The 25,508-nt window shown below is 44.4% G+C and overlaps 2 protein-coding genes across 4 annotated transcripts in view; one reads left to right on the top strand and one right to left on the bottom strand.

Annotated features, from left to right (window-relative positions):
* The window catches only part of LOC138566358 (histone-lysine N-methyltransferase SETMAR), a 415,975-nt gene extending 408,896 nt beyond the window's left edge, over positions 1-7,079 (top strand). Inside the window, exon 4 of the mRNA XM_069643511.1 lies at positions 6,890-7,079. The gene's annotated coding sequence lies outside the window, so the exon portion shown is untranslated. The remainder of the gene's footprint in view (positions 1-6,889) is intronic.
* Positions 1-25,508, bottom strand: part of SUMF1 (sulfatase modifying factor 1) — a 901,271-nt gene that overhangs the window by 35,471 nt on the left and 840,292 nt on the right. Inside the window, exon 9 of one of the 3 annotated variants that reach the window (XR_011301918.1) lies at positions 9,793-9,893. The exons of the other annotated variants lie outside the window; for them this stretch is intronic. The gene's annotated coding sequence lies outside the window, so the exon portion shown is untranslated. The remainder of the gene's footprint in view (positions 1-9,792; positions 9,894-25,508) is intronic. 3 annotated transcript variants of the gene reach the window in all.

Genomic DNA, 25,508 nt, shown 5'->3' with positions numbered 1-25,508 from the left:
GCACGCAGCACTTCTGCCATTGGACGTCGGAGAATTGGATTCCTAAGTCATGTTCCCATTTCTGCCATGCATTAATCCTTGTGGGTTGGGCATTCAGAACCAGTCCATACAGCCTGGATATTAGTCGTCTGGGCTCCTTGTTCATGACAATTGCGTCTGAGCAGATGGGTTTCTGGCTCATGTGGAAACATCAGCCACAACCGTTTTGCCGCTGACCTTAACCTATGTATAGCTTTATGATAAAGCACTATAAGCTCCAATCGTATGAAACAACCTGGCCCAGGCATTGACAGTCTTACGAACTGGGTTAAAGGTACAGGAGTCATTATACTTGTCACTAAAGATGAATGACTCTAGTGGGGGACGCCCAGTATTTCTCAAGCGTCAAGTGCACAGCTTCGGGCCCTAGCGAGTACCAATAGCCTTCATATTCAGCCTGACAGACCAGGTAGTATAGTTCAACATTGGTGGCGGCCAGTCCCCCTCGCTTGTACGGTTCTGTGAGCTTCTCCCAGCTCATTCTGGCTGTGCCAGACCCCCATAGGAACCCCACCATTATGGATTCTATAGACGAGAAGACGACCCTGCCCGGCCAGAAAGGAATATTGCAGAAGAAATATCATAACTTTGGGAGGACTATCATTTTCAGCAAGGACAACCTACCATACAGTGAGATTGGCAATTTAGCCCAGTTCTTAAATTTAGCCTCCAAGTCTTGTATATATTCGGTATAATTATCTGCATACAAAGTGCACAGTCATCTCAAGACCCGAATGCCCTGGTATTTGAATCAGAAGTGTGGCATCAGTGAGGGTAAACAGTTCAGACTTAAGCTCGGTTATGCTGTTGCGGGCATATAGTAATGTGTCGTCAGCATACAAGGATATGACCTTTGGGGTTCCTGACATGCGTATCCCTCTGTGTCCATGTCTACCCCTCATGACCGCTGAAAGTGGCTCTATTGTCAGTGCAAACAGTAGGGGAGATAAAGGGCACCCCTGGCATGGCCCCCTATGCAGACCAATGGTAGGGGACAACTTAGAATTGGTCCTCACTTTGGCTACATGTCAAGAATAGAGAAGTTGAACATAGCTCCGAAAAGCAGCCCCAAATTCAAATTGACGCATGACCCTCATTAAATATCACGAGGACACCGAGTCAAAGGCTTTCTCAGCATCCAAAGATGATACCACCGCCCTAGCCCACGTGTCAATCTGGAAAATGATGCCAAAAAGCCCCCTGGAGATTCAATGCTGTGAATCTAGTCGGGCTTGAATCTCGGAGTGCACTTGGCCCACCATATAGGGAAGGAGTCTGGACGCGATTATCTTCGCAAAGATCTTTGCATCCGTGTTTAGCAATGATAGTGGCCGATATGAAGTGGCCTCATTCGGAGGATTCGCTGGTTTTTCCAAAAACATAATTATTGCCTCATGCGTAGACTGCAGGAGGAACCCGGTTTCGAGGGACTCTTCCCATACACATAACAGGTGCGGAGTGAGGACAGCGCTATACTTTTTATACAGTTCAACCCCAAACTCATCTGACCACAGGGCCTTACCGGACACCAGAGCAGCAATGGCAGCAGATATTTCTTCTGCAGTTATTGAGGCATCCAGTGCTAGGTGCACTGCTTCTGGCAGTGCTGGAAGATCAATGCCCTCCAAATACTCTACCAGCTCTTCATTGTGCTAACGTCCCTGCAGGAATATAGGGAATCACAGTATGCCTGGAATTCCGCATTGATGTCATCGTCTGAAGTCAAGGTGGCAACTGAGGCCACGGTGATGCCAGTAAGAACACGAGGATGAAGTCCATTTTGACTGCCCTAGCAAGAGCCTGTCCTGGCCTATCGGACTCGCCATACCGACGAGCGAGCACTGGATAAGTAGCACTTCCTGGTCCACCAGGTCCTGGAATTGCAATAGGTTACCCTTAATCAGCCCCAGGAGAGCTTTGTCTTTCGGCCTCACATATTCGTTGTCAAGATATCTGATCTGCACTGTCACAGAGCCCACATTACTGAACTCTTTGATTTTGGTATAAAGTGTTTCCGTGAGATTGGGATCCCGTAGTAGTGCAGCCGGCATACACCAAATAGGACAGGGTATGCGTGAGTGAGTAAAGACCAGGGATAACACGATGTGAGAGTGATCAGGGAAGGTGCGAGGAAGAAAGGGTGCACCCTTGTTCCCTTCCCATCAGTTGTGTGGATAGAAGCGAATAATCACTCGGTGACATGGAATCATGGACTGTAGTGTAGTATGTGTACTCTCTCACTGTAGGGTGCAGCATTCGCCAGACATCCGACAAGTGTAGTTGCAGCACAATCTGTGACAGGGCTTGAGCCGCTAAGGCGAGAGGCTGGGGGTAGCAGAGGAGCTATCCATAGTGGGGTCATTGATCATGTTCATATCCTCCCTACCCCCCGACCTATGCCAAACAAGTATATCTGCAAGGGTCCAGTAAAAGTGCATCAATACCAGCCATTGCGAGATAACCTCCTGTGGGGACAGCTCAGTACAACAAGACCACCCATGTAGCACAATATACGGTTTGCCTGAACCTTTACAACTTTTAACCGCACCCATAAGACCAACGTGCTCCTTGCAAGCCGCCCCCCCACCATCAATGACCCACCTCATCATCTCCCACAACTTGATGATGCATACCCCAACCCACAGCAACTGAGATCTCTTTGGAACCAATGCAAACAACAACAGCCAGTCATCTCGTCTTGTCACCAATCATGGCCCATTTTCCAGTTCTCTATAAGCAAGCTCCATGGCGGACAGTACGAATGTTCACTCTCCCACATCTGCGGCACAAGGATCAGTGCCCCTGAGAACGGCGATCACCGGGAGCTCCCTTCGAGGGAAGTGGAATCGATGCTTCGATGTATGTAATGGCATCAGCAGGACTTTCAAAGAAGTCCGCTCTTCCTCCACGATGTATGCAAAGCTTAGCGGGGAATAAGAGAGCGTACATGATTTATCTGAGTCACAGCTGTCGATTCACTAGGTCGTAGGATCTGCACAACACCTGGGCATTAGCAGCGAAATCAGGGTAGATGTGAATTTGAGCTGATTCGAAGTGTAGGGTTCCACGGTCTCTATCCAACTAGCCAACTTCAATATAAAGTCTCTGTCCCTGTAATGTAACAGTTTGGCAATGGAGGTGCTCCAGGTATTTTGACAGGTGCAAGGGCACGGTGGGCACCCTCCACCAAGAATTGGGCTGAGAATTCTGGTGCCCCCAGCAGTTGTTGCAGGAGTTCCTTGATAAATGGTTCCATTGCCCCATTTACAGCGGTCTCTGGTACATCAATTATGTGGACATTGTTGTGCCACAGTGTGATTCCAGGTGATCACATTAGTTCCAAATCACTGCCAGAACTTTCTTCAATGAGGTAATGTCGATATTGTGCTGCTCAACTTTATCTTCCATGCTGTCAATTATGGTCTCCGGCCCTGTAATCGGACTGCTTTCTTTATCTAATTTGGTGTGCTGGGAGGTGATGTTGGCTGCTAGAACATCTAACCTTATGTTCACTGCAGCAAAGCCACTCTGCATAGCGGCCAAGAGGGGGTCTGTGGGTGTGGATTCAACTGCCATACGCACTTCAGCAGTACTCGCAGTGGTCACTAGTCTCGGGAGGCAACCAGCGGAGTACTGGTGCGCGTGTCCATTGGCCCTTTACGCTTGCCTGCACCCTTTGTCATACTGTCCTCCAGCTGGTTGGCAACGCCAATGGTAAATTGTTTGCACCTACTCAGTGGTTTTTCTCCCACTGCAATAATCAATCACCAGTCTTCAGAAGCAATATATGGTGATCTTATATGGCACAAACATGTCCTTGTGACAGTATATAGTGACCCCCGGGCTCCTCCCGACTCATGGAGCACTTTTGGTAATCTTACAGATGCAGTGCTGGGCTGCAAGGATGAAACTGAGTGCAGTCGAGCTAGATGCAGATAGCAGTGTGCAACGTAGCCGGGCCAGAGGTTCCACACTACCTCCTGCCGTGTCCGCGCCCACACGCAGTCCGCAGACTACACGGCCACCACAAGGGAGAAGCAAGAAAGATATTGCCATCTCTGTACTGCACAGAGGCACCAAACCACAGCGCTGCTCTTACCGAAGCTCCGTGGAGGGCGCAGACAGCCTAATGATATGGCCTCTCCCCCACACAGGCCTCCAAGTACCACTATCGGATGTCCCCTGGGGGCTCTGATGCGTGCACCGGCCGCCAACCAGCTATCCAGGTAATAGAATCAGAATTGGAACCCCAGGTGATGAAGTCACGCTGAGAGGGAGGACGATAACGCTCCAAACCCTGTTAGCACGTGTGATCTCTCTGCCTACCTGCTTTAGTACTGGGTAGTGTCGTGGAGGCCGAGATGAGGCTTTCTCTCTTAACTACACTAACAGTGATGTATCATCTTTATCCTTACCGAGCCTATGTGTATGTTTATGTGTATTAAACCCTATTCATTTACAGAGTGGTGTATGTGTTTATAGTTTATGTGAATAAAGGGCCTGTAAAGAGCCAATTGTATTCTAACTATCGGTCTTAAGTGTTGGTTATTGCCTCCCCGAGTCGGAAGAACTTTTGGTCTGTGTGGTCTGGTAAGTGGTTTTTAGGGCAGCTACACATGACACAAAAGCGAAACACCAAGAGGATCAATTCAAGTGAAGGATCTTGCCGGGGTCAGAGCATGAAATCAGGAGCCCACAATAGTTGCAGCGAAGCAATGCCACTAGAACACCAGGGATGCCTTTTTTGAGGGGCAGGGGGCCGCTTAGCATAATTAGCGGCCCTATCCCCCTCCGGACCCCAAAGGAATAGTGCAACAGATTTTTCCCTCCCTGGGGGCAGATGGCATCATACTTTGCCGATCTGCCCCAAGGAAGGGGAAAATCTGCTATTTTGTAATTATTTTCAGAGCTTTTACTGGGGGTGGGGAGGCGAGTGGCGTGGGTATTTTGTAGTATTGTGTGTTTAGGACTGGGGAGACAACTGTATGGTGTGGGTGGGACTGGGGATGGGCGTAAGTGTGTGTGCTCTGAAGATGGGATGCTGGTTGCTTTACATTAAAACAAAGTGCATTTTGGGAACATAAGAATGACCCCCAATTTATCAAACATCTCAGTGATAGTAACGAACACGTTTATTTATTCTGAGCATGCAACGCACACTTGGTATGGTGCCTATTTCCCCTGCACAGTATTCTGACAAAGGAAATGAGCACCATAGCAAGTGTGCATTGCATGAGCAGAAGGAATTAACATTTGTAATATTAGCACAGACATGTTTGCGTCTTCCCCCCCTTACTCAACAGCGCAAACACATGGAACTGTATGTCTCATGCTTTGTACTGTTGATAAGTTTGCATGTGGTGACATGGGTTCCCATCCACAAGTGATTTAAGCAAATGTGGCAGGCACTGTTATTAGTTGCTCTGTAGTCACTTATGTGAAGCAAAGTGCAGTGTTTTTATCATGTGGGTTTTGCCAAGTTATCAACCTCTTTCTTTTTATGTTCTTTGGTGAAGATGGCTATGGGGATAGTGCGATTTGAGGCAAAAGCAAAGGCTTAAGGAAACTTTGCATGTTAAGTGTAGTATTGAACCCCCCATTCACAGGTTAGTGTGGTATAGGTGATCATTGAATCACCTTGGTGTATTTAGGGGGAGGTGCGAAGGGAGATTTTCTGTGTGGACGGTACCTACGATATGTGGCTTAGAACAGCCGCTTTGAAGAACTTATGATTCATCATAGGTGGGGACTGGTAGAAGGAAGGTTGTGCTGGTGTGATCCACTATTTGAGGAGCTAAAAAGTAAAAATAGGCTGAGAGGCGGTTTGTGGGAGAGTTCTGTATAGTGTACAGTGACCCAACAAGTGCTAGCCGTGGAGACTTCACTGAGGCTTAGTCCTAATCACAGATTACAATAATGCCAGTAGAACTCAGATATTTGGACAGCATGACATAATGTGCACTCCACCTCTCTCCCTGAAAGTTAGGCGTTGATTACATAATAACCTTGAAGTGAGGTACGCAGTGTTCCCTAACATGAAATGCGCATTATAACATTTGGGGGTAATGTGTGTCTGGAATTGCTTCAAGAAACATATGCATGCACTTGCTGCGCCAATGTTTGGAATTTACGTCTGGTGCAATTCATGTGAGTTTTTCTTTTTGCATTTCCTAGAGAGGATGGGGGATGTATGGATTGTATGGGCTCTCTTACATTCGAAGGGCAGCAACACATTTCACAGGCCCAAACACATCTGGGTCTCAGAGGGATTTGCGTGTCATTATGCTGGTTTCAGCTTCAGGGGTATGCGTCTTCAACAACTCAGAAGAGTTATCAGCGATGCTGTGGTGAAAAAGGAAGCTCCCCCTCCTTTCTTGAGGATTATGTATCTGGGAGGGAATGACAGTCTCTCTGGGACGAAGAGGGGTACAGGAGCTACTTATGGCTGAACTAGAGTGGATTTCAATTAGGTTCCCAAACACTGTGGTCGCGTGGTCTCAATTGATTCCAAGGAGGGATTGGAGAACTCCAGGGAAGTTAAAGGCCATCAACTCCTCGGTGAGAAATCTTAACAGGGAAATGGCAAAACTGATGAAGGGATTACAAAACGAGGGCAATTCACCATGGTTTTTATAAAAGGTGCAGTGATGTTTCACAGACAGGGAGTGCACCTATCTAAGAGGGGCATGGATGTTTTCATTGAGGAGATTAACATTGCCCAGACGTTATGTTGGGGAATTCCCAATAAGTGATGCACAAAATGCGTCCTGTGCTATGATGAAACATGTGTTTGTCATATGCATGGGGAAAGAGGACATCTTGCTTAGACCTTTTGTTCTCTTTTTTGTAGGTGCAGGTAGCTTGTTGCAGTCCGACTACGTGCAAGTACTACGTGTAAGTGAGCAGTAAGAAGTGAGCTACAATTTGATATTTGAAGTGAGTGTCAAGTTAGTAATCACTTTAATTTGGCGTGTTAAGAGTGGAATATATTTTAGAGGACTGATACATTTTATAAATAAATTCAGAGAAATATGACGCAACTTTGTGGTGTTGGTCTATTCCATTGAAGACCCATTTCTACAGGAGTTCCCTTATTTTCAAAAGCAAAGTTACTTGGTGTTTCAATCTTGATCTGTTCTTTGTACAGTACGCTTTTAGATCACCACATTTGTCATGGCTTCACGTCAGGTGTCTGTTGAGGAGGCTCTCGACTTACTGTTGCAGTACGACTTAGAGCTATGAAGAATCCTACGGATCTCTCACTGAAACCCTACCTAAAGTCTCCTCACAGGTGGCCAGGGAAAGGCAGATGCTTCCTGATCCTGACCTTGGTGGTGGTGAACTGCGGGAGGATCTCCTGAGAGGAGACAAGGCCCAGGGTGGTGAGATCCCGTGGGATGAGACGCAGTATGTGTTCGTTAAAGGGAACATCTTTCTAAATTACAAAAGCAGGTAGTGGCTTATTGCCATCATAATATATCTGAACTACACATGCAATCTGTGGCTCTGGGCACAAGTACCATAAAAAACGAACAGGAAGGCCCTTTTAAGTATCTCAAGGTAAATGCCCTCCTTACTCCCAAAGGTAGAACGGAAAGGACTTTAAAGTATTGCCTTAAATGGACTGTCTTCCTCTGCAACTACACATTCTAATGATTCATCTTTAAACAACTTTAAGGGGTCTAAAAATCAAAAGTTATTTGAAAGAACTAACTTTGTTGTTGGGGACTATGAGTCCCATAATCCCATGAGCACTGGGACGAGGAAGAGGGCTGAAGAGATATGTTCTAGCAATAGTCAGGTAATTAAGCCTAATAGCCCAGACCTGAAGGAACCTCTGAGGGATAAAAGGCCCCCTCAGGTGCAGGCAATCAAAAGGAGTTGGAACTGTGACCGGAGTGCGTGCTGTGGCAGTAGAAGCAGAAAGACGAAGGCACGAAGCTGGCAAACCAAGCAGAAGCGGGAGAACCAGAGGGATGTTGGAAACGTGCATGTAGCAGATTTCACCTGCTTGTTTTGAGAAGGTCCTGTTTCCCCAAACTCTGAAGTGCAGAGACTGTGCAGGGGAAGACGTGCAGGAAAGCTGTCTTTCCCCATGTGAGTCTGATTGCCGTGCAGAGAACGTGTTGGAGACTGAGGCGAGGAGCTGTTGTCAAACCGTGGGTGTCAGGAACGAGAGGGGCACCTTAAACGAGTGGCCGGACCGGAGACACCTTCAGCGAGGAAGGGTGTGGGTCCCTGTGAAGCCAGAAGCAGTAGAAGTTGTGGCAGAAGTCGTGGAAGTTATGAAACCTGCAGAACAAGGTTCATAGAAGCCGGTGAGTGAAACCTGGCATTCTGATTCCTTGCGCGAGCCCTGCCGGCAACAGTATCCAGTTTCCTATTCACTCGCGTATAGTCGCAAGCGAACTGAAGTTATTAGTTGAAGCTTTAATAAGGGAACAATGGAAAAGTAGCACTTGTGTACATCTGGTAATTCCCATTTGTTCGCGTGAAGAGCAAACGCTACGAAAGACCATTGTTAAACCCTTAACAGACTGTAAAGATTATGAAGAAGTGGTTGCGTGTCACTCATTATGAAGATTAAATATTGCTAAGGCCATTGCCGAACATTTAACGTTACTAAGACCATTACTAAACCTTTAACCTTTCAAAGCTACATGAAGAAGTGGTTGTGTGCACCTAATTGTGCTTTCTGAAGGAAGACTGAACTCTATCCTTTATTTCACACGGGCATTCATCTCTTATAAAAGAAGTTAAGCATTAAACAATGTATCTACAATTGAAGAGAAGAGCAAGCATTGCCCAAGCCAAGATTCTCCCTATACTAAGATTGAAAGTAGCCTTTCTCAGAGCCAAAAATCCATCTAACTGTAACTGGGAACCCAATAGCAGTTCAACTTTGCAAAAGATACAATTGTGCAACCATTACCTGAAGCCAAGAGAGTGGCACCAAAGCTCCTGGGTAATTACGTGGGCTAACAGTTGGCAGAGGGGTGATGGCAAAGTTGGGGAAGGGAAACTTGCTGTAGATGAATATTATTTGAATTTGTTGTGGCAGACAGTTAAGAGGCAAAGATGCTGCCCCTTTTGAAGAATATTCAGAGTAAGCGTGCCTTTTCTACTTGAAGGTGTTGAAGTACTTTAAAGTGAATCTTGTCAAAACCTGTCATGAATCACAAATTACTAAAGCTGTGGTAGTGTTCCAAAGTACTGAAGCTGTGGTGGTATGTCTGGTTGGAACAAAGAAGGGTTCCCTATTAGGGAACTCCCGTCCCCTGCACACTATCTACCGTCGGAGAATATCAGATCAAACAGTTGTGTGTGGTAAACTATGCCTATGGAGGTACCCCTATGGGAAGGGTGACTAACCTGGCATGTGACCACTTACTCAAAGTATACATTAGTTAACAAACATCAGCTTACCACATGACTAATTCAAATGACAATTTTATGTTATCACAAGATAATAAAATATATTGTGTAATTGGCCCAAAGCGTTTCGAGTATTTGACTCTTCATCAGGGGCAAGATTTATCTACAAAAAACATTTAGAAAAATAATAATTTTCATTAGAACCATATTTGGTATACAAGTTAGTGCAAAACAGTCAATTAATCCACAATCGTGTTGAAAATCGTGTAGGTGAAGCGATACGATTCATTTGTCAGATGTGGCCTTTATCAGAAATGAATACTGAATTTATACTTTCAAACGACGACTAAAAATAAGTTAGAGCCCAAGAATGCTGACCTTTTTTGTGATTGATTTCCCCACTTGTTTTCCGTAATTGGCAATTGAAAGCAATCTTATCTTCCGGCGAAGACTTCTTGGTTATTCAAGGCTGTTAATATCTAGAAAGACATGCATTGGTTTGTGGTAAGTATTAGGTAGTAACCTGGTTTAACCTGATAGAAACTAATGAAGAGTTGTGTCTTACCAGCTCGTGAGCTTGTGACCTTAAAGGTGAATTCCAGACAGGTATTTTCATGTTTCATATAGACTTTGCTACTATTATAGTTGGGGAACTGGTTCAGTCTCCAACTGTCAATAGAAGAAAGTCTAAGCATTAGATTAAAAGCTTCTTAGGGGTCCTGAGAACTAAGAAGCTAGTGAGAGTAAGGACATGGGTGAGTTTGTTCTAGAGACTTTCTTATGCTGTCATTGCCGTCGGGGTCACTGCAGAGGCTTCCATTTGTCAGGGATGACCGGGAATGTCTGCTACAGTGACAACTAGTGGCCATTTTATATCCTTAAGCAGGTGTTGACGTCACTCCGCGCATGCGTGAGTGACGTCATTGTTAGGGCATTATTTATTAAAGGAATAGGGTATAGTGTCCCAAGGAGAGTCCCAGTCTACCCCAGACCCTGCACCAGTGAGGAGCTGCAGCTACGTTGTGTTCGTGGTTCAGTGCTACTGCTGAAAAAATACAGAAATAATACTGTCTCTTTAAGCTGGTCTCTGCCTCTAGGTGACTCCACCTTAAAAGGTGTATGCGTGCGCGGAGTCCCGAGGAGAGTCCCAGTCTATCCCAGACCCTGCACAAGTGAGGAGCTGCAGCTACGTTGTGTTTGTGTTGTGTTCGTGGTTCAGTGCTACTGCTGAAAAAATACAGAAATAATACTGTCTCTTTAAGCTGGTCTCTGCCTCTGGGTGACTCCACCTTAAAAGGTGTACGCATGCGCGGAGTCTCGAGGAGAGTGCCAGTCTACCCCAGTCCACCCTAGACCCACGGTCCCACGGCAAACTCTTTGTTGCGACCGCCGGTAGTGACAGCCGCACAATGGCCCCACAGACCCGGCCAAAACAGAAAATTCAACTTGAGTCCGAACAGCTGGGCTCCCCCTGCACCCGAGGCGACTGGAGGAATCATGGAGGTAAGCCCTGGATCTTCATTAATTTCACCGCTGTCATACGATTTACGAAAACTGAGCCTCCAGCGACACACAATTTGTCAACGTTATTTGCATTGACTGACTTCTATTGAGGAAGAAAAACTACTAGCACGCCTTGGTCTCAAGCCAGTAGTTGGCGCCTGTCTGAGACCTGCAGTCATATTGTACTGCTCGGCGCGTTCGGCGCCTCAAGTAGAAGCCGCATCTAACTGTTTAGATTTTAGCAAAAATGCTTTTGCCTATGAAAGTACCGAGGCAAATGATACCACAGGGCTGCGTGTAAATCCCATAAATAGCGACCATTTACATACACAGACGGTAATCCCCTCAACCACCCCCTCTGCATTATCCTTGGAGACGAACTTGATTGAGGTGAATACGTCGTCATTTCAATCTCCCTTTGATGTAACTGACACAGAGCTACTGCAAATTCAAGTGTCTGCTGACAACACAAACACGTCAAACTTTGTATTTGTGCCCCTAATAGATCAATATGAGATCGGGCTGGTCTTAAACAATTCTATTGAATCACGTGAGCTTAAACGCAGAACTCTCAGAAACAAAAGTTTTCAGGATGGCATTGCTTCGTCCTCCTTTCAATTGGATATACGGCGCAAAACGACGACGCAGACAAAGGCATGTGTGGAGACAACAAGTGATAGCTGTGAAGCATCAAGAGGGAGAGGCGACAGGCCCACTTTGCCATGCCCCCTTTCCACTGCACACTGACAGCTGTGGCACACCACTCAGTACGCAAATTCCACATACTCATACAACGGCAGCGGCACTGCTGCGACAACAACCATAAATAGAAATCAAGCCGCAAATTCCATCTAGCCAGACACCAAGAATCCTCGACCTTGCGGGTTGAGAAGCACGTCTCCCTGAGAGACTAACGGTGGATTTTCAGTCTATCAAAGAAAAGCTACTACAAAGCTTTCTACATTCACCCAGTGACAAATCGTCAAATACAGCCCGAAGTGGACGTGACAGAACTGAGACATCAAGACGGTCCACTTCTGAACCAATGGGGCTGCCCTTCAATCATCCACAGAGTGCAATCCAGTACACTCCAACTAAGCAAGGTTCACTCTCTCTTGGTGAAAATCTGCCAAAGGCCCAGGGCGCCGCATGGCCAAAACAAACACACAAAGGCGCAATGGAAGTAGAGAATGTGCACAACGTTCTGTGAGTCAAGCCCTACAGGATGAACAACTGCAAGAAGTGCTGTCACAATCAGTATGTGAAAAAATTGCACAGGAACAATTGAATAAAACAAATCTGTCTGTGGCTGCAGGCATCCAAATCCACAATAACGTTCTAGCAGGCACTTCCTTGGCTCTCATTCCTTTTGTAAAACTATATGAAAGTTTGAATGAGTCCATAAAAGACCAAGAAGCCCAAATCAACAGCCTAATCACAAAAGTAGATGTGATGACACAACTCAATAGTCAGAGATCTCATCACAATGGCAATATCGCCTTGGCGATCTGGCGACAAGTGCCCAGGTCGATAATTCTACTCTTATGTCTGGAACCCTAAAATGTATGAAATGGCTGAGACACAACACTCATTCGAATCGTGATTTGATCTACGGACAACATAGCGGTGAAGCTGGTGGAAATGAGATCAGAGCACATTTGCCAACTCCCTAGCCTCTCCTAGAACAAGTTCAATCTTCAGGAAAGGCCTCCCAGCCTGAAATGCCTACAGCATTACCTATAAGTGAGACACAATCAAGAGTTCCGGGACTGACTGGTGAGCAAAGTAGCATCCTGGCAGCTCCCTTGGTGCCATCAGATGAATGTAATTGTGAAGACATTACAAGAAATAAGAATGTTGGAAATTAACAAATACAAGTACCCGAGAACTCTAGTGCCGTACCAGCAGATATGTCTGCAATTGTGAAGAAGATGACCTTTGACATATTTACAGGTTCGGCAAAGAATCTTCCTCCATGCACTGCAACGACAGCAAAGATGACCGCAAAAAAACAAGGACCTGCTTTAAGTAGGGCTGGAAATATATATTTTTTAAAAGCCTTCCACCAACGTCAAACAATTTGTAAGAAACTTGACAACCCCCCCATAAGCTTGGCCTGTTTGAGCGTGCACCACATGGCCAAGCATCTGACAACTCAGCTAAGGAACAACCGATGGAGCAGAAGAGTCAGCCCAACAGCGTAAAGCCATCTTTAAACCAAAGGCAAAATCCAAAAAAGCAGGCAAGATTAGACTCTGATACACAACAACCAGAGGACGATTAAGTTTCTGTGGACTTATGCGATTGATCCACCTACTCTATTGATTTAGCAGTCTCAGCAACTCCAAATGGTGAAATAAGTGCTGAAGAAAGGCCACAAAGAAGACGAGAGGTTACCCCTCAGGCTGGATTGGCTGAACAAAAACAAAGGGCGGTTGAACGCATGTAGAGATTCCACGTTACCCTCAGTCCATGGTGAAAAATGCATTATACCGAAACCACCTACCGCTAGGCCCAAGATGTCACCGAAAAATCTGAACCCAAGAATGACTACCGCTCAATTAAACAAACAACATACAATGAAAACTAAAGATCAGGAAAGGCACCAGACAGAGATAACTCAGCAAACGTGGAAAATCAGGGTGGAAAACCTGTTCCCAGAGGACAGTGATGTCAATTTAAACAGACGAAACGTGATGAAATTACTCCATAACATTCCGGCTTTACGCACAATAACTACAGAAGACATACTGTTTGTCGAATACATCTCTGAAAAGTTGGCTGATAAGGTTTTTCTACACATTAGATCAACAGCTGTGGAAAAATCCCTTTTAGCAGCAAGAGACGAACTTCTATCGTATGGTTTCGAAGTACAATCTGAGAGAAGCCTGAAACAAGTCCCGAAATCAACAGAATTAAATACATCAAATGAACACCGACGCGACAAACTGAGGAATCACTTTTCTGTAAGAGCCTCTAGGTCTCCAATGAATTTTACTCAGAAATACTCAGTCGAAATCGCAAGGCGAGTTGATTTTTTATAAAGTCCCCCAAGCGTAACCATCATCAATTATGGGAAAGGAAACATGTGGGATAATATCCTGGAACACCAGAGGATTTATCCACCTGTTCCAAGATTTTCCTATCCCGCAGACAAATAACTTTATAATCTGTCTCCAAGAGACTTGGCTGAGGGAGACCCCGGTAAAAGATGGGTACACCATTGTGCTAAACAAAGCAAAGAAAAATCATTGTGGAAGACCTTTTTCCGGATTGATCACTATGGTAAATAACTCTTATGGCTGGGAGATTGTAAAAACGTATATGCCAAATATTTTTGTACAAGGATCCCTATTACATCTAACATCGGTCTCAACAAATTAGTCTCCGGAGCTATTGTTTATTAACCTATACTGGAATCCTGCAATGATTTCCTCTGCAAATTTTATTAAAGTAGTTACAGCCATAATTTACCCATGCTTAACATTATGCCGGGATATAACAATGATAATCTGCGGGGACTTTAATTTTTCATGGTTCGAAGTACCATCAAGAAACGGGCACGATATATACAAGAGGAGACAAATGGATGGAGGCTATGCAAGCAAGGAATTGCGAGGTGGTTAATGGTAACATCCACGGAGACATCCCTCCAAGACCAACCTGGAAACGTTAGACTATATTTGGATCTCTGTCATTCTGGCCAAAAGTAGACACTATGGCAATACGCAAGACTGACAACAGCGACCACAGTCTGTTGGAATTAACTTGCATAGTGGAGCGGGCTCCAATTACGCATCACTATAACTGTCCAGTAGAAGTAAATGAGGGTATGAATCGGCTCCGAATTAAAGATCATCACATCTGTCAGCTGAGCGACTGATTAAAGGATGAGTTAACAACTGTTGCTGAAAAGATAAATTAAGCCCCACTACTGACGCAACTTTGCACAAAAAAAGCGATATCAAAGTTGCATCAACAACAAAACAAATACGTCTTTAGTGCACAGGTCAATCAGAAGAAAAAACAAATGCATAAGAACATCAGACAAATAAAAAAGAAAAATAGCACAATTCCCGACAAAGAAGGAGCCATCAGAATCTGCAAAATGAAATATCGAAACTGGCTAAAATCCTTCAAAATACTCAGAGATCAAGAAAGTGCAGAAGCAATCCTTGGACTGATAATCCAACGTAAATCTAGAGACACTGGAAAATTTTAAATATGAATAACTCCCAAGAGTCAAGTCTGGCCAACGGCATCTCCATGGTAACTTGGAAAAACCTTTTCAGGAAAGTTTTTGCTGGCACATCGGCACGTGACATAGAGCCTACCCTGTCAGCTGAACCCTGGGACGTTTGCGAATCCAGAGACAGACTCCTCACACTTATAAAACAGTTAAAGAACTCTCGTGCTGCAGGACCTGATGGGTTGACGAACGTCATGATAAAAGAAAAAAAGGAGCTATGGGCTGACTTTATTGTGGATTTATTTATAGTAATATCAGTGTCCAAGTCAATACCTAGTTCATGGAAATGTGCGGTCATCGTGCCTATTTTCAAGAAGGGCAATAGGGATAATCCTGCCAGCTATCGCCCTATTGCCGTGTTGGACATAAATAGGCAACATTTTTGCTACTTCTCTACAACAGAAAATTGCGGCATGGGCGTCAAACAAGAACTTACTAGATGTCTGCCAAACTGGCTTCACCAAAGATGTCGGTACGGAAGTCAATCTTCTAATAGTGAATCTGTTAAAGCCGGAGACTCTAAAGAACAAGAAGAACATTTTCGTGGCATTCATAGATATGCGTCAAGCTTTTGACAGAATTAACCATACAAAATTGTGGAGCAAACTTACATCATGGGCTTGTCCCCCTGCCTTACTTGAGACTCTTATGGCCCTACATGAAGATACATCAATAAAAATCTGCACTGACAGCGGTCATTTGACAAGGGAGGTGATAACAACACATGGAGTCAAACAAGGATGCCCACTGGCAGCTTTGATGTGTAAGCTATATATTGCTGGCTTGCCCATCGCCTTCCAGAACATCCGCTGCTTTCCACCGAAATTGAACAATCAAACGATAAGCTGGGCGTTATACGCCGACAACATTGGGCTATTCGATCAAACTGAGATTGGTCTACAACGTCTCCTGAATGCACTGGTCGTCTACCTACAAGCAAACGACCATGAAATCAATGCTGCGAAATCAAAGATCGTGACATTTGGGACAACACAAAAAAGATCGTTGAAAAGTTTTGGATGGTCAGCAGCTGGTGAAAATATTGACTCCGTCCCTATAATACGATATCTTGGGATCCAAATCAACACATCCATAAGAGAACAAGATTGGATAGTTGATTTGAAGCATCATATGGCATCTTTCACACTGCAAGGCAAACGTCTAAATAACGAATATGGTAAATTCACTGTGTCGCCCCATAATGACATTTTATCGGCAGAAAATCATCCCTGCTCTAACATATGGGGCGGAGGCGGGATTAAATATCGATAATCGGATCTGGGCAATCCTTGAAGGGCAGTTCTGGAAAGGAGTGTTGGCTCTACCATTCTATGTTTCTATTGCGGCAATACGACATGAATTGGATCTGGACCCTCTAAATGGCTTGATTCAATGGAAATCTATTGCTCTTCTATGCAAAAAATGAACCTTATTAGTGTTGCACCTGCCTATGAAATACTAAAAGAATCGGCTGAAAATCCATATACTGGAATCTTAGGCGTCTGGGCCATGAAAGTACGTAAGATCCTAACAATCACTGACATTTCTTGGGCAACTGTAAGAGACATGCCGCAAATCGCAAAAAAAAAGCTCAGACGATGGCACTGGATAAAAAAAATACTGAAATACGTGACTATGCCTTCTTCACTTAATCTAGGCCTAACATGCAACAAACTAGATAAATTACCAAAATATCTAGAAAGATTTCCATCCAGGCCTCATCGCAATAAATGTCTAAAATTGCGCCTAAACATCTATAAAACAAAGGAGATGATGTGGTTGAGACATTTTAAAGAACTATCAGACAATAAATGTAGGTTCTGCAAGATCGAACCGGAATCCCTAAAGCATTTAATCACTGCATGCAGTCATGTGTCCATCCAGCGTTCATTCTTTCTACTGCATCTTACATCAACACATCAAAACACTGGAGATTGGTGGCACACAGCTACGTATTGAAACGTGCTAAAAACTAGCAAAAACAGCTAGAAACTGTACTTTCCTCGCGTTTTGGTAAATGCTAATTCTGTTGCGTTTCCTGTTTGTACAGTGTACGTGCGTTTGTTCAGTCGAACCTGATGTTTTTAACCACTCGTCACAAGCATTCTGAGCACTGTGTATCTTTTGGAGCTCATTTGTTGTTTTGAAGGCAGCGGGAAGAGGAGAGAAGGCAGGGAACTCGCGTCTAAATTAGAGGTCTTAGACCAGAAAATCCAGAGTATTCCCTGCAGAGTGTGTAGGGCCAGAGTTGCAGATTTCGTTAGAGTCCAAGTCAGGAACCTGTAGGTTAATGGAAGAAGGAAGCCGTAGAAGGGAGAGACGAGACAGCGAACAGGATCAATCCGGGAGCTAGGAGTGGTGAGAAGTTAGGGAGATCTGAGTCTCAGGATTGGAAAGGGAAGGAGTTGGATATCACATGTCATGCCATAGGAAGGGTCACCGGTTTGGTATTAGAAGCACTGAGATATCACATCTCATGTTATAGGACAGTGTCAGGTTTGGTATTAGAAGCATTGAGATATCACATCTCATGGTATAGGAAGGGTCTCAGGATTGGAATGGGAAGGTGTTCAATATCAAATCTCATCAAATCTCATACTTTTTGGAAAATATCTTAGAAGCGGATCCATCTCTATGAGAAAGTCAGTTCTGTAAAGAATCAAAAGAAATTGAACTGAAATGATATAGATCACCTTTGAGAAAGATGGCGAAGACATTGATGTATTTTTGTAATTAAAGTTGTGTAAACAACTAATTGTTACAATAAAATAAAAAAATAAAAGGTATAGTGATATGTTGGAGTATCACAGCATGTAATAAATGGGGCCTGGTGTGATCACAGACCTGACCCGCAGCATTCAAAGTTTGTGGTTGATGTCATTAGATGCATGCGCGGAAATAATCATTTTGTTAAGGTTTACGTAAGGAGCTTGAAAACGGAACAATCAAAGTTAGATTGTTAAATTGATGACCACGTTGATCCGTAGTGGTGATATATTCCTATAAAGTTGCTTGCAATGAGAAGAGTTACAGGCAAGTTTGATGTCACTACATGCATGACGTCAATATTGCTCCCCAGTGGTAGAACAAGTTTGGGTATTTAAAAAATATTGTTATTGTAATTTAATTACATTACAGCACAATATCAAAAGTGCTAAATGTCTTGTCACTAACGTAATAGATACCTTTCCTTAACTTAACAATCAAAGTTGGATTGTTAACAAATCGATGACCACAATAATCCGTAGTGTTATTATATTCCTAAAATATCGCTTGCAATGAGAAGTATTACTGGCAAGTGTGACGTCACTACACGCATGCGTGAATGACGTCAGTATTGCTACCTAGTGGTAGAACTAATTTGGGTATCTAAAAAGTATTGTAATTCAATTAAAAGCACAATGTCGAATGTGCTAAAAGTCGTGTCACTAACGTTATTGGTGCATTTCCTAACCCTAGTGCTCTAAGATGTATTCAAATGTAATTCAAATTTTGATGGTTATATATTCTACCTGAAGGATCAGGGACTGTGAGTGCAGGTGCACCCCTTTATTTATCTCTCTTCAAAAGATCGTATACACATTAGTATGTTACTATGGTAACCAAATGACTACAGGGGTAAATCATAGTTTGATGTGACTAGTCTAAGATGTTTTCTCAATTGTGTAGCAACGCAGTAGAAAAAGATAAAGTGAAATTGGTGTTCTGTAAGAATGATTAATCCACTTGACAATCTTATTTAGCACGTAATGTGTTGGAGATGGCAATGAAACAATTGTTTTAGTCACAGGTTGATATCAAATTATTCTTAAAGTACAGTTTGTTGACAAAAGAGATGTCCATATGTAAACTAACGAAATGCAAATACACATTCGTCTTTGTGATAGAAGTCATAGTCGGAGCCGTCTCAATTAAGGGATCACAATCTGTTGTGATTTTAGAAAAAATAGCATTTTTTATACAGTTCTAAGGTCAAGACAATGCTTCAGAGGTATGATATTCAAATCAGCCGACTTTAGTGATCAACAAAAGGGCTCAACCTTATTGTGTATTGGTACAAATAAGTCATACAATTCTGTTTAATCTACTTTGGTGTCATTAGTATTTAGTGTCTGACATCTACTTACTCCCAGTTGTGGCTGTCCCTTTGAGGGTTCACACGCTGTCATGGTAAAAGCCCTAAAGGGAAGTAATGGACCTAATATAGGTTTCTACTGATGTGTTTCTTGGACAATCTCAAACTGAGATCTTTTTAAAGGAAGGGACCCAAATAGTATTCTTCATTGATGCCTAAGGGCGTCGTGGCATCCAATCTATGGATCCAAAATAATTCACGTTGTGATAGAATTTTGGATAAGCCACCTCCTCTGGGGAGTGGGTGTACTACTTCTAGTATCACCACTCATTTGTGAGATATTGTGATGGTTATCTCTAAAATGTCTATATACAGGTGATTTGATGTTGCACGTCCTGATATTCGACTTATGCTCAGTCCATCTGTCTTTAGCTCTTCTTGATGTTTTTCCCCACATACTATTTACTGCATGGGCAACGTAGTGCATAAATGACATTCTCTGACTCACAGGTAGCATTGTGTCTGAGTGGTATCTTCTTCCCAGTGTTGGGGTGCCTTGTGTGGTCTCCCTTGATGACATTTGAACAGTGTTGGCAGTTCAAGCAGGCAAAAGTGCTGTATTTCTGTTTAGTATGACAGCTGTGTGATCGTGCTTTGGGATTTTCTGCTTGTATAAGTTTGTCTCAAAAGTTGTTACCTCTCTTTCCAGGCCGTGGAAAGAGTTGGTTCAGGTTGGGGTCTGATCAGATTAGATCCCAGTTCTTGTGGATGATACATTTTATTTGAAAACTCTGGCCAGAGTATCTTAGTGCGTGAATAAGATTTCTGTTTGCCTTAATGGCTTTAGGTCCAAGGAGTTCCTCCCGATTGTGTGCCTCTGTTCTTAAGATTGCCTTACTTAGTAGGTCTTCAGGGAAACCCCTATCCATAAATCTGGACTTCAGGTCTTCATATTCTCCCTGTAGTTTCTCAGAGTCAGATGTGATCCTTTTCAATCTCAGTAATTGGCTGTAAGGCAGATTTTCTTTTAGGTGTTTCAGGTGGAAAATACTATAGTGTAATGTAATGTTGACATCTTTAGTTTTTTTGTACATTTTTGTATTGAATCCAATTTCGGCAAGTTCAATTGTGACGTCCAAAGAATTGACTGACGGTTTACCAATTTCAATTGTGAATTTGATTCTTTCATTGCATCCGTTGAGGTATTCCCAGAATTGTAGTAGTTCTTCCTCTCTGCCAATCCAATTCATTTTCTAAAATCAATACTCTCACCGATAAATCAGCCACTACTTTAGCTTTCTTGGAGGAGGAAGCTACCAGGATACTAGGATTGATTAAAGATGACAGTAAAGGAACTACAAGCACAGAGAATGCAGAGCATTGGATTCAAAGATTGGAAAGATTAATAAGGAGAGAGATCTCCCAAAAAATTACATGCAACAACATTAGCGCAATACCATAGAGCAAAAAGCATATCCAGAGGACTGTGTGTTTACTTATGCCCAACTCTTTTAAAGATAATCATGAATTCGTTAAATGATGGGAACATATACGGAACAAATGTTCTCTCTACTTTATTTTACTGACCATTGATGAGCTAGCAAAATCATTGGCAAGCATTAACCAGGAGATTGATGACGTCTCAACACAACTCTCCAAATTGAAAACTGGAGCAGAACTACCGACCATTCTAGAGGACACCAATAAGAAACTGGACTGTTACAAGAGGGACATTGAACAACGCAAAATTAGAACATTTTGTAGAGACACCCTTGACTATGCACGTGACAGTCTACAATAGTCTACGGCAAAAACCGACCAACCCCAGATACACCACCCAGATGACCTCCAGCAAATAACAATACGGATAGCAGTGACTTTACCAGCAGAGAAATAGAAGAACGACCGACAACAAGTGTAAACGTTTTAACAACTCCACCTCCAACAGACACATTACTAGAGCAAGTGAGTACCACAGCAAGAGCAGTAGTCCCACAACAACCTTTTTTAGTAGAAGGAAAGCCAGACGAGGTAAAAAGAAAACCGCAGCAGAAAAACAAATACAAGATCCTATTGTGATCAACATTTCGTCTAAACAACTTACCAGAACACAATTAGACACCTTGAATCTTGGAATATCCTTCATACCTACCAACAATACCAGCTTGTTTGAGGAAGAGGTTAACCTCTTTAAACTAGTTCGTAAAGTGGAACTTATTTTGCGAACCTTGAGGACCCAAGCTACGAGACAGAAACCTCAGAGTTTCTAGCGATGAAAAATAAAAGTGGATTTCAACACCATTGGGGCGTTTGTTGTTGACCGTGAAATCCCAATGGGTGGCAACAACTATTAAGGAATCAAACAATGAAGTACATGGAGTAATAATGAAACACCTAAAATGCACTATAGTCTGTAAAAACAGCTACGATCCTCCAAGTTTTGAAAGACACAACCAGGAATGTTCATGTGGTAGTATCGATGCTGCAAAAATATGTGCATTAATATCCCATATGGATAGTAGGGGACTAAGAATAAGTGACAATCTACACAAAGTAATAAAGATAGTTGTGCCTCAGAACCTACTGAAAAGTTTGTATCTAATCGCCAAGGGAAACGATGGACAAAAGCAGTTGGAGAGTTTGATCTGCATAGACTGAACGTTAACTGTCCTAGTGACTCAACTATGGCTTAAATGAGATCAGAAGGGGCGTACCGTATCTACCATTGATTATATATTCACAAATGAAAGTGCAACTAGACGAACAGTAGATATGGCCATAGAACACAGACACGAAAGTGACAATTTCCCTCTCTGTGCACTCTTAGCCCCGCTATAGGGCAGATCCCCAATTGAAAATGATGATAAAAATGGCCACATAGGTCTAAATAAAGCCCAGAACCGTATAAAATGGCATGATAAAAAGGTACAACTAATCAATAAACATGCAATGCAGGTGGTACCAAAATATATTAAGCAATGTGAAGGAGGGACAAATGAAATAGATGAAGTTTATTTATTTAGCAAGCACTATGCACAACCATAATACTTTGTTGTCATTGGTACTGTATGTTTCTCTAGCGGCAAGTGTTCCATTGTCCTCACCAGACTTCGAGATGCTCGCCCCCGCCTGGATACAACCGCTACCCCGTACCCCACCAATGTCCAAGTTCTACACCTCCTGCGCTCATTCCTGCCCACACTACCGCTCCCAAACACTCCAGTACCATGGATTCAATCTACTCACCACACACCAATTCCAAACCCACTACCTTACTGATATCCTGAATATTCGAAGCGCTCCACTCTCATTTAGAGACAGAAACTCCAGCCTTCGGGTGAGACTAACCAGACTTTTCAAACCGCTACCATATACCCCTCGCAATCTAAACGCCATTACTTTGAGGAACCACCCCAAACCAAAAACAGACAACAGAAATAAAACACACCGCAATACCCTTAGTTCAGAACTGCAATGCAGAATCACCCCCAAAAATGTGCCTGGGTAAACACGCTACCGGACTGGACTCTAACCAAGCGAACATTAAAGAAGCGTTAATAAACGCCAGATCCTTAGTGGCGCATGCTACAGAAATAGCAGATATGATGACAACAGACAATCTTGACTTCCTTGCTATAAGCGAGTCGTGGCTCCATGCAGCGGCAGGCCCCACACTCTTACTAGCAGTTCCTGAGAATTATGAAATCTTAAGAGCGGAGAGAGTGGATGCCAGAGGCGGTGGCATTGCCATTATAGTCAAATCTGACTTAGCCATGAGAATAACCCCGTCCCCTATTCTTGTGAATTACTCACGGTTAAATTACCCATCTCTAACGCAGGTACTCTAACAATAAACTTACTCTATAGACCGCCAGGACACATTGGCTCATTTGAAGAAGACCTCTCTGCTATCCTATCTAATAATACTAAACTGAACTCTCAAATCCTCCTATTGGGTGATTTTAACTTGGGCTTCAACGACCCCAACGACCAACATGCTTTAGCTATCTCTAACCTACTAGCAGAAATGGGATTTTCCCAAAGAAAATGCCAAGCCACGCATATAAAGGGAAGAACCCTTGACTGGGTGGCTGACCTTAACTGCGCAGTAGCCATCACCACTATTACGCCCCAGATCTGGACTGATCACTTCCAGATATCCTTCACCCTGCCAACTCAGACACCTCATGCCAAGACCAAACCCATTGCTCCATCACTCCTTACGAGAAATAAAATAAACATAAGGAACAAGTTACTTACCTGTAACTGTTGTTCTCCAGCATGGGTCTGGCATGGATTCACATGCTCATGAATATTCCCCGTCGTCAGGCTGGGAATCCTCGGTAAAGAAAAAATCAGTATCGGTTTCGTTTCTGATCTGTCTTTCTTAGTAGTAACCAATCACTGGTCTCTGGGTCATACTGCCCCCAGCCAATGACTGCCCTCTCCCTAAGCCCCGCCCTTGGCAGCCATCCTCAGATTTGGTAGCACGTAAAGTGGCAGTATGACCAAGTGAAGAGCCGCAGAGGGGTAGGAGGGAGGGTTCGCATGTGAATCCATGCCAGACCCATGCTGGAGAACAACAGTTACAGGTAAGTAACTTGTTCCTTCTCCAGCATGGGGTCTGGCATGGATTCACATGCTCATGAATATAAGAATACATAGCAGTACACACATGCATAACCATGGGAGGTGGCAAGGCTCAACATTAAGCATTACATAAACTCAACAATAAGCAACTCTTACCTCCTCACCAGGCCCACCTTCAGGCGAACAGGTTGCGCAGCACTGCTTGCCTGACTCTGGACTCCTCCCAGGAATCCCGGTCGACGCAGTAGAATTTCGTGAAGGTGTGCGTCGACCTCCATGTAGAAGCCCTGCAGATGTCCAGCAGGGGCACACCAGACAAGAACGCCGTAGTAGCAGCGATCGCTCTGGTCGAATGGGCTCTCGGACAGCCGGACAGCGGTCGGTTTGCCAACCAATGACAGTGCATGATGCAGCCGGAGAGCCATCTGGAAATGGAAGCCTTCGAGAGGGCCTTCCCTTGATTCACAGCCCCAAAGTTCACAAAAAGCTGTGACGTCTTCCGAAAACTCTTTGTGCGGTCCACGTAGAACTTCAGCGCTCTAGCTACATCCAGCGAGTGCAAAGTCCTCTCGGCCAGCGACAAAGGCGACGGGAAGAAAACTGGCAACACCAAGGGCTCATTGAGGTGGAAGTCCGACGGCACCTTGGGCATGAAGCAGGGGTGCGTCCTCAGCACCACCCTCGTCTCGTGTCAAGTCAAGTATGGGGGCTTGCAGGATAGAGCCTGGATCTCTCCCACTCATTGGGCGGAGGTGATGGCCACAAGGAACGCTGTTTTCCACGACAGAAATTTCAACGGTGCCGGATGCAAAGGCTCGAATGGCGACCCCATGGGCCTGGTCAGCACCACGTTGAGCTCCCACGCCGGGGCCAGAGCCTTCATCGGCGGAAACGACCAGAACAGTCCCTTCATAAATTCCTTCACTAGGCGATGAGACCACAGGGATGACCGTCCCCTGGTTCTGGTGTAACGGGAAATCGGTGCAAGATGCATCTTGATGGAAGCGTGAGCCAGCCCCGCCTTGGCCAGCGACAGCAGGTACGGCAGCACTTGAGGGGCCGTAATTCACAGAGGGTTAATCTTCTGTGCACGGCACAAGACAGAGAACTTCTTCCACTTGTGTCCGTAGCACTTTAGAGTTGAGGACGCCCTGGCCTTTGCAAGCTCCTCCTTGCAGTCCGCCGGGATATCGTACCCTCCAAACTCTAGTGCTGCAGGAGCCAGGCCTGCAAGTTCAGCGACTCCGAGTCGGGATGGAGGATGGCGCTTCCTTCTCTGGAGAAAAGATCTGTGTCCGTCGACAGTCTGACTGAGGGGGGGGGGACGCTGACAAGTCCAGAAGGTCCGGGAACCAGATCTTTCTCGGCCACGCCGGTGCAACGAGGATCATCCTGCACCGGGACCTCTTTGAGTTGGTTGATGAGTCGGAGCAGCAACAGCAACGGAGGGAACGCATACAGGAACAGGCCATCCCATGGGAACGAGAAAACATCGCCCATTCTCCTCGGCTGGCGAACCTCTAGCACTTGGAGTTCGTCGCCGTCGCAAACAGGTCGATCTGGGGTTTGCCCCATCGTTGAAAAAGTCGATCCACTTGATCCTGACGCAGCTCCCACTCGTGGCAAGAGCGCAGCTCCCTGCTGAGTGAGTCGGCGATGATGTTCTTTATTCCTGCT

This window comes from Ambystoma mexicanum, chromosome 2p (genome assembly GCF_040938575.1).
Source record: "Ambystoma mexicanum isolate Mex_15411 chromosome 2p, UKY_AmexF1_1, whole genome shotgun sequence".
NCBI lineage: Eukaryota > Metazoa > Chordata > Amphibia > Caudata > Ambystomatidae > Ambystoma > Ambystoma mexicanum.
The sequence above is the reverse complement of the archived record's forward strand: the minus strand, read 5'-3'. Positions and strand labels throughout refer to the sequence as shown.